Source organism: Pteropus alecto, unplaced genomic scaffold (assembly GCF_000325575.1).
Source record: "Pteropus alecto unplaced genomic scaffold, ASM32557v1 scaffold81, whole genome shotgun sequence".
NCBI lineage: Eukaryota > Metazoa > Chordata > Mammalia > Chiroptera > Pteropodidae > Pteropus > Pteropus alecto.
The window spans coordinates 20,614,214-20,622,319 of NW_006433378.1; the positions used below are offsets into that span (position 1 = coordinate 20,614,214).

Below are 8,106 nucleotides of genomic sequence, written 5' to 3' on the forward strand. Positions count from 1 at the left end.
GATCGATTGCTCTAAAAGCCTAGCTATGGGTTCATAAATTTGTCCACTCATTAGCTTGAGCTAGGAACACAGGAGGATAAAACTTTCCTGTTTCCTTTGAAGTTAAGTGTGGCCATGTCACTTGGCTTTGGCCAATGAATTTGAGTAGAACCGATAAAGGTCACTACTTAAACTTCACAGCCAATGTCCATCGGACACATGGCAGGAATGAAATGGTATGTTAAGCCACAGAGACTTGAGGGCTGCTCCTTACTGCAGCATAATCTAACCCATGCTGACTGATACACTAGCAGGACAAGAATTCCATTTCAAACTAGGTTGTTTTTTTAAAAAAATAAAAGAGTCTGTATTACACTTGCAACCTCCAGAAGAGCCACCATCTGACAGACTCTGCAGAACAACAGCCTTTTGTTCTCCCCACTCACTGAAAGGCGAGCTCCTTCTTCCTCCACCTTGAGGATCTCTGCCAAACTCAGCCAAGGGCAACACACTCTATTCTGACATCAGAGTTTATGTTTGCCTCCCAGTTAGGAAGTGGAAATGAATGAAGTTACCCGTTGATGATTCTTTGAAAGGTGTATATTTAATTTTGGCAAAGCAGCGACCCTGGAATTTATTTACTTAAAAGAAAGGATGATGGCAGCTGCCAGGAGTTAGGCGACAGGGCAGAACGTGGGGGGTGAGGCGGGGAGGGAAGGGGATTAAGTGTTTAATGGGTACAGAGCTTCAGGTGTGCAAGATGAACAGAGTTCTGGAGATGGATGCTGGTGACGGCTGCACAACAATGTGAATGCACTCAATGCCAATGAACTGTACCCTTAAAAATGGTTAAGATGGTACGTTATGCATATTTTACCACAATTAAAAATGGTTAAAAATAAAATAAAAGGCAGATGGCTAATAGACATATGAAAAGATGCTCAAGGTCGCTAACTATCAGAGAAATACAAATTAAAACCACAATGAGATATCTCCTCACATCTGTCAGAATGGGTATCATCAATAAATCAAAAAACAAGTGTTGGTGAGGGTGCGGAGAAAAGGGAACCCTCATATGTTGTTGGTGGGATTGCAAATTGGTATAGCTACTATGGAAAACAGTATGGAGGTTTCTCAAAAAATTAAAAATAGATATACCTTTTGACCCAGCAACTGCACTTCTGGGTATCTATCCAAAGAAAACGAAAACAATAATTCGCAAAGATCTATGCACCCCAATATTCATGGCAGCGCAATTTACAATAGCCAAGATATTGAAGCAACCTAAGTGCCCATCATCAGAGGATTGGGTAAGAAATTATGGTTTATATATACAATGGTATATTACTCAGCCATTAAAAAAAAAAAATGAAATTCTACCATTTGCAACGACATGGATGGACCTAGAGGTTATTATGCTGAGTGAAATAAGTCAGACAGAGAAAGATAAATACCATATGACTTCACTTATATGCAGAATCTAAGGAACAAAAAGAACAAACCAATCAAAAACAGACTCACAAATATAGTGGACAATTTGGTGACGGACAGAGGGGAGAGGGTTTGTGGGGCTGGGAGAATGGAGTGAAAGGTCAAAGAAGTACAAATTAGTAGTTGATAGATGGTCATGGGGAAGGGGAGCATGGCAGAGGGAATGCAGTCAGCATTAATATGATGGCTAGGTGGAGGGTCAGGTAGGGAGGGAGCAATTAGGGGGATTATTTTATGAACTATATAGATATCTAACCAATGCACTGTATACTTGAAACTAATTTAAATAAATTAAAATTTTAAATGATAAAAATACATATATATAAAATTAAGTTAAATTAAATTAAATTAAATTAAATTAAAGGAAAAACTATACCAAGCCCCATAAAAATATATAGAAAAGTGTGCTTGCAGCTTTATGGAAAATTTAGCCACCAGCCCTTAAAACCATCAAGACTGCCTCAAGCTTCCAAACTCTTAAAATCTATCAATGGCTGAAGGCAGTTCCATTAGAGAATTTTTGCTCCTGCTGTCCTGTCTAAATAAAACAGCAGTCTCTGCCATTCTCTATCATTAAGCCTAATCAATTTCTAAGAAGCACAATTCACTAAATGAACTTTTCAACAGAGTTTGTCATTTTTCAGTGGTATACATGGAGCTATGCTTGAATGAGAGGGTAGGCAACGTCCACACTTACCTAGGTCACCAGCAAGTTAAGTAAATTCTTGAAACATTTCATGGCCGTTTATAGGCTTAAAAATTCAGAGCAAATCACAGCAGACCACTAATTTGATACAATGTTTTCCAATGCAGCCTCTCCAGGATTTAAATTCTGACATGCTACAAAAAGCTTTTTATAGGTGCTAACCTTGTATCACATTCTTGAACCAGGCAAGTTGAAGTAGAGACATCAGGTCTGATAAAGGGCCCTTCATCAGAATCCAGGGGTCAAAAAGGCAGGAAGGAGAGAGAAAACTCAATGGCGCCCTCTCAACTTCCCTATACTCATCACCTTCCATTAAACAAACAGCAGTAGACAGGTAGACAGGGCGAATTTTGTGATTCTTCCTTCGCCTTCTGGGGATGCTATAAATACTGCATAAAGTTCAGTGAGGGGAATAAGCAAAGTTCTTGCCAACAGAGGAATATAATCAGCAAAAAATGTATTTTGCATAAGGGCCCTTTGAGTGCAGAGTTAAGATGAAGCTCAGGGTTTCATTATGTATTTAAAGAGATCTAGCTTCAATTATCCAACCGAATGGAGGATACTCGGTGGTTTAGAAAATCAACGGTTTACGTGAGTGGCAGGAAAAGGGAAATTCAATTTAAACAAGAGAAATATTACAGATAATATAACAGATCTAGGAAACTAAAAGTTTGGATAAGTTGATTTTATAGAAGCACGAGATAATTATAAAGTAGACTGAACTTCTTTTTCCATATGAAAAGACTTAAGAGGAAAAGGAATAAAGTTATGTTTCTAAAAGGCTTGTTAGGAGACAAAGTTCTTGTGTGAATTCTCAAAAGGCTTTTTTCCCATTGGGTCAGCGTCGAACATATTTTAGAGTTTCATTTTTACAAGGCTTCATGAAGCTATCATTTTTAATATCTGCAAAGAGAATTAGAGATACTACCCCATATCTGTAATATGGGGTTCCCCTCCTCCACTGGGCACCCCTCCTGCCCTCACCCTCCTAGCCCCTCATCCATCCAAGATGAATTCTTTGGACAAAAGAGGCTCTAGACTTCAGGAAGCCAGGCACAAAAGAAGGTGAACCTATATGCTGCAAACAGGAAAATATATGGAAGCCTTCCCTGCGTATGAAAATTGCAGGATTTATCTGTGGAAAGCTGAGTATCTATCCCCAGAGAAGAGGCCAACGAAAATTGTCAACTGGACTCCCTCGACAAAAAGGCCTTATCATCTGCTCATGCTATAAAAGCCACCAACAGATGACAATATGTACAGAGGATATCCAAGTCCTTTTTGGTATCTTACGCTTAAATATGATCAGACAGTCAAGTATCAACAGGCCTTTGATGAAAGCGTCCATCATGAAAGGCAGAGACTAATCCACACAGAAGAAAATGCATTAGAAGGAAAGAGAAAGAATGACTTAAGCCAAGAGAAATTCCTGAAAATCTTTGTCCTTTTCAGAGACATAAGAAAATTTAAAGCTCTAAACAAACAAATGCATAGGTCACCATGAAAAAGGAACATTGAGAAAGAAAGGACTGAAGAAGAGAGGAAGAGAAGGGAAAAGGGAAAGGAGAGAAAGGAAGAAGAGAAGGAGGAAGAGAAGGAGGAGGAAGAGAGGGAAGGAGAGAAAGCTTTTAGGAATTAAAAAAAAAATAACCAACCACAATTAAAAGTTCAATAGAAGGCAAATCACGATGAAAGATCAAAACATTAGTGATAAGGAAATTATTCTAAAGCTTCAAAGAGAAAATAAAGCACAAGTAAAATATTCAGAAATAAGAATGATATCAAAAAACAAGTGAACAAAGGGGAAATGATTTCCAAACTAAAATTCCAAATCACTCAAATATATTATTCAAGTAAAAGATGGATTGAAGACATTCTCCAATATGAACCAGTTTGTAAGAAATTGCCACAGGTTTTTTTGTTGTTGTTGTTGTTTTTTTAAGTAAAAACGAAGGAGTTTATTAATTAAAAAAAAAAAAGAAAGAAAGAAAGACTTGAATCCAGGAATCTAACCAGGGGGGCAAAGGGAAACCCCAGGATGGCTGTGATGCATGGCATCTGGACGGCAGCCAGACTGGAGCAGGAAAATAAAGGGCCAGGACAGCGCAGGCTCTTCACATAGGGGAGATTTAGAAAATATTGCTAAGTAGCCAGAAAAAAAATAATAATAAGCAAACTAGACAGGGAAAAAAAAAAAAAAAGAGGCAATCACTAACTACGAGAAAAAAAACAAAAAGTTGGTTAAGAAAGAAAATGACAGTACACTGGTCGAGCAGAGAATACTATTTAAATAGTCATAACAGCATGGAAACATCATAACAGCATGACAGGGACTACTGATTTAATCCTAAATTTTCATATAACTAGACAGGAAGATGAGGAAGGAGAATGTGTATATAATATAGCTAAATATCCACCCATCATAACAGAAAATTAATAGTTAGTATCTAAAGTTAAATAAAAAATAGTATGTTAATGAGAAAGGTTAAAAGAAGAACAAACAAATAAAAACCCAGCTAAAATAGCTGAGTATCGTTATTTTGGGGGAGTAAAGCAACTGGGGTGAGATGGTAAAGAAAGATGGAAAGCGAATTTCACTTTAAGCCTTTCAACATACTCTTAACAAGTATGTGCTCATATTGACTTAATACAAATTTAAAATAATGTAAAAAGAAAGACCAGTACTGTTAGTGACGTATTATTTGGATGATACATAATAGTATACAAATTACATACTAAAATCCAGCTAAGCCACAATTATGTCTCTGTACTGTACTTATAATATATATGGGATAACCTCTGAACACACTAATAGCAGGACATGGAGTATAAATGATTCATTTGACACTTTAACATCTATAGTCTCCATCAATACCCTCCGAAGAGCTAGGCAAATGGGGCCCTGTACTTTAAAAAGTCTCCCTCTGGTGCCTGGAAAGGGCAGGGTCCAGGAGGGACCGCTCCCCATCCCATCCCACCCCACCCCCCCATACACTTTCTCTCCTTCAGGGAACTCTCTGACCCTGTATCTCATATGTAGTGTCAAAAAGATGCCCTCAGGTACTCTTAGATATAAGTCTATGGCTAGTAGGTTATTCCCACAGGCTTATCTGGTATTCCTTTCACTAGACTGCATGAGCTTGAACCACCAGCAAGCTGCTGACTAGCTGATCTAGGGTGAGTCAAATTCTTTACATACAGAAATTTTGCCTAAGGCTCCACACATCCTAGAATTGATACCTCTCCACAACTAATCCATAGGAAAACCAAAGGTAAATATTTCTGAAGCATCTGGCTAGAGGCAGAGCAGCTAGAGGCAGCTGGAAGACTTAGTTATGGAGTAAGTCAACACTTAAACCAACAAAGAGAGCAAAAACTAAACAGGCAGCTTGTCATTTTCTGCAGATAACGTGAACAAGGATATAAACATCAAGGAAGATTAAACTGGGATCCAAGATAATTGCAACAGGTTCGTTAGAAGAGAAGAAAAACACGAAGATAAAATTTCAATGAAGTAAATTTAAGTTCTGCATTTGGGGTTTTTGAAAAATCTACTAAAATAAAGTGGACGACACCTTATTGCGGGAGAGCTGAAATACCACAAGCTGAGTATGACTCAAAGTTTGTTGTGGTTTCTAACGAATTAAGGAACCGAAATGGGGGAAATGGGAGCCACGCGAACCGAACTGCAGGCTGCAGACGGCAGACTGCATGGGGGTCGGGGTGTCGGGTCCGGGAAGAGGAGAGAAGAACTTAATAGCAGAGAGAATGGGTCAGTGGGGAAGCCTAACTATGGAAGGAGGCAAACGAGGGCTGTTTACAAATACTTAAAAGGTTATGAGAAAGAATAAGCAGAAGACTTGCTGTAGACTCTAGGGGAGAAGACAGAAACAAAGGGATATGGCATACGTCACCAGAAAGAACGGGTATCTCCACATGATGGGGAATGTTCTAGAACTTAGAACTAGCTAAGCAAGCAGACAGTTGAAAAGCTGGGAGCTTGCCAGGGATGGAAGTGGTCATGCAGTGGGCAGGCTGACCAGCTGCAGAGATGGGGTCTACCTTACGAGGGAGGCTGGACTTTAACCTTTTCAAGTCCAAGATGCAAAATCCCCTCTAAAGTCTTCTCTATCAAGTCCATTCGATGCCTCCTTACGAAAGACGATTTCCAGATTTTCCCCTTACCTGGCTACACTTGTCCAGAGCATGTGCCGATGACCTCTGTCAAGTGTGACACACAGACCAGACGTGGCACTTTAAGATACTCTCCAGAGGCTGATAAAACTCAAATCCTTAGACTTACACAGGGAGCCACACTCAACTTCTGGAAAGATATTTATTTAAGAGAAGCACAGGGAACTAGTTTTTATAATTAAAATAACTAAGGAACATTTATTGCGCATTTGCTATCTATGAGACACTTCCCTTCCATTATCACATTTAATCCCCAATTCACTGTAATGGTGTAAATACTTACAACTCTTTTTCTTAGTCTCTTTTTAAATATGCACACTTTCCCTTCATATAAGTGACTTTCTAAATGATAAGAAGAAAATGTTCTATGGAAAAGCAGTGACCCCTTAGAGATATTTTCTACACTTCTTTTGATATATAACTGCATGGGATTTTCTACTTAATCAAGCATCATTCTTACTCTGCCTGGTATCAATGTTCCCAAGGCATTTACTATAGGAATTAAAAAGTTAATATTAGGATATGTTACCATATGTCACTAGGATATGTCACCGAGCTTTTTGAAACTGCATGTGACAACCTCCAGTAATAGACGAATGAAGGACTGAGAGGAAACTGTACGTTGTAGGTAGCAGGCACTGACTCTGGCTTCCAGCCGGAGGGAAGAGCTCTAACTAAAATAGTTTAAATGCGGGAGTTACTACCTCCCTTAGCAGAGAGCACGTCACTTCCTCTACATCAGAGGCTCCAGCATTCGTGCCCATTTCCTCCCCACCCAGTGCACAAAACTCTTTTTGTACTTTAGCTGGTAATATGAATCTCCTTTCCATGGGCCAGTCTGAACAACAGTGTCAAATCAGCAGCTCGTAGGCTTTGGGAAATGTGTGCACTGGGAGACCTGAGGCTGGAATAACCTATAAATTATTTCTATAATCACGGTTGATCTCCCTTGCTTTAACCTCACCCCCTTCACACAGGTTTCTTTCAAATTCAGCCCCTCTAGAGTTATGTGGATTACAAAAAGTAGAAGGTAGAAAATGCCATCGTGGATTCCAAACACCAGTAATTTCCTCTGAAAAGGTTCATTTTGTGTTCTATCCCACGTAAGTAGCATAAAAACTCCATCGTTAACAAGAGGACACAGAGGTTTTCATGAATAAGGGCCTATGCTGCCACAAAAGAATTTTATTCAATGTGACCTATAGATTCTACTAGCAGTTTTATGGCCAAGAAGATCTCTTCAAAAGGACTTCACATCAGAGGTGTGTAAGTAAAAAGGAGAGTCCTGAAATCGGTCAGATTATCATCTAATTTGTGTAGTGAAGCCAGAATGACCAAAATCGAATTACAATTTAGAAATACTCCCAGTGAGTGGCTTAAATCTAAGGATGAGAAAAAGGCACTTACTGTCTTCACTGATTCTTGCCCATGTTTTTCTGAGGTTAAACAGTAATAGCAATATGATAAATAGTACATTTAGACAACGAGAGGCTTTAGAGAAAGAGAGGCTTAATTTGAATTCAGCCCCAACATTCAGTAACTATGTGACTTGGTGTCCAAGTATTAGCTTTTGTAAGCCTCAGCTTCACCAAACGGGATACACAATCCATATCCATAGCTTAAAATATGGATACAAAATCCAACTCACTGTTGCTTTAAGAATTAAATGTGACTCACGTTATAAAACACTTTCAAGATGGCGGCATACAATAAGTGCTCAGTAAAAGATAGCTAGC

The 8,106-nt window shown here is 38.9% G+C and overlaps 1 protein-coding gene across 1 annotated transcript in view; it reads right to left on the minus strand.

The window, feature by feature from the left end:
* Positions 1–8,106, minus strand: part of TIAM1 (T cell lymphoma invasion and metastasis 1) — a 327,269-nt gene that overhangs the window by 87,903 nt on the left and 231,260 nt on the right.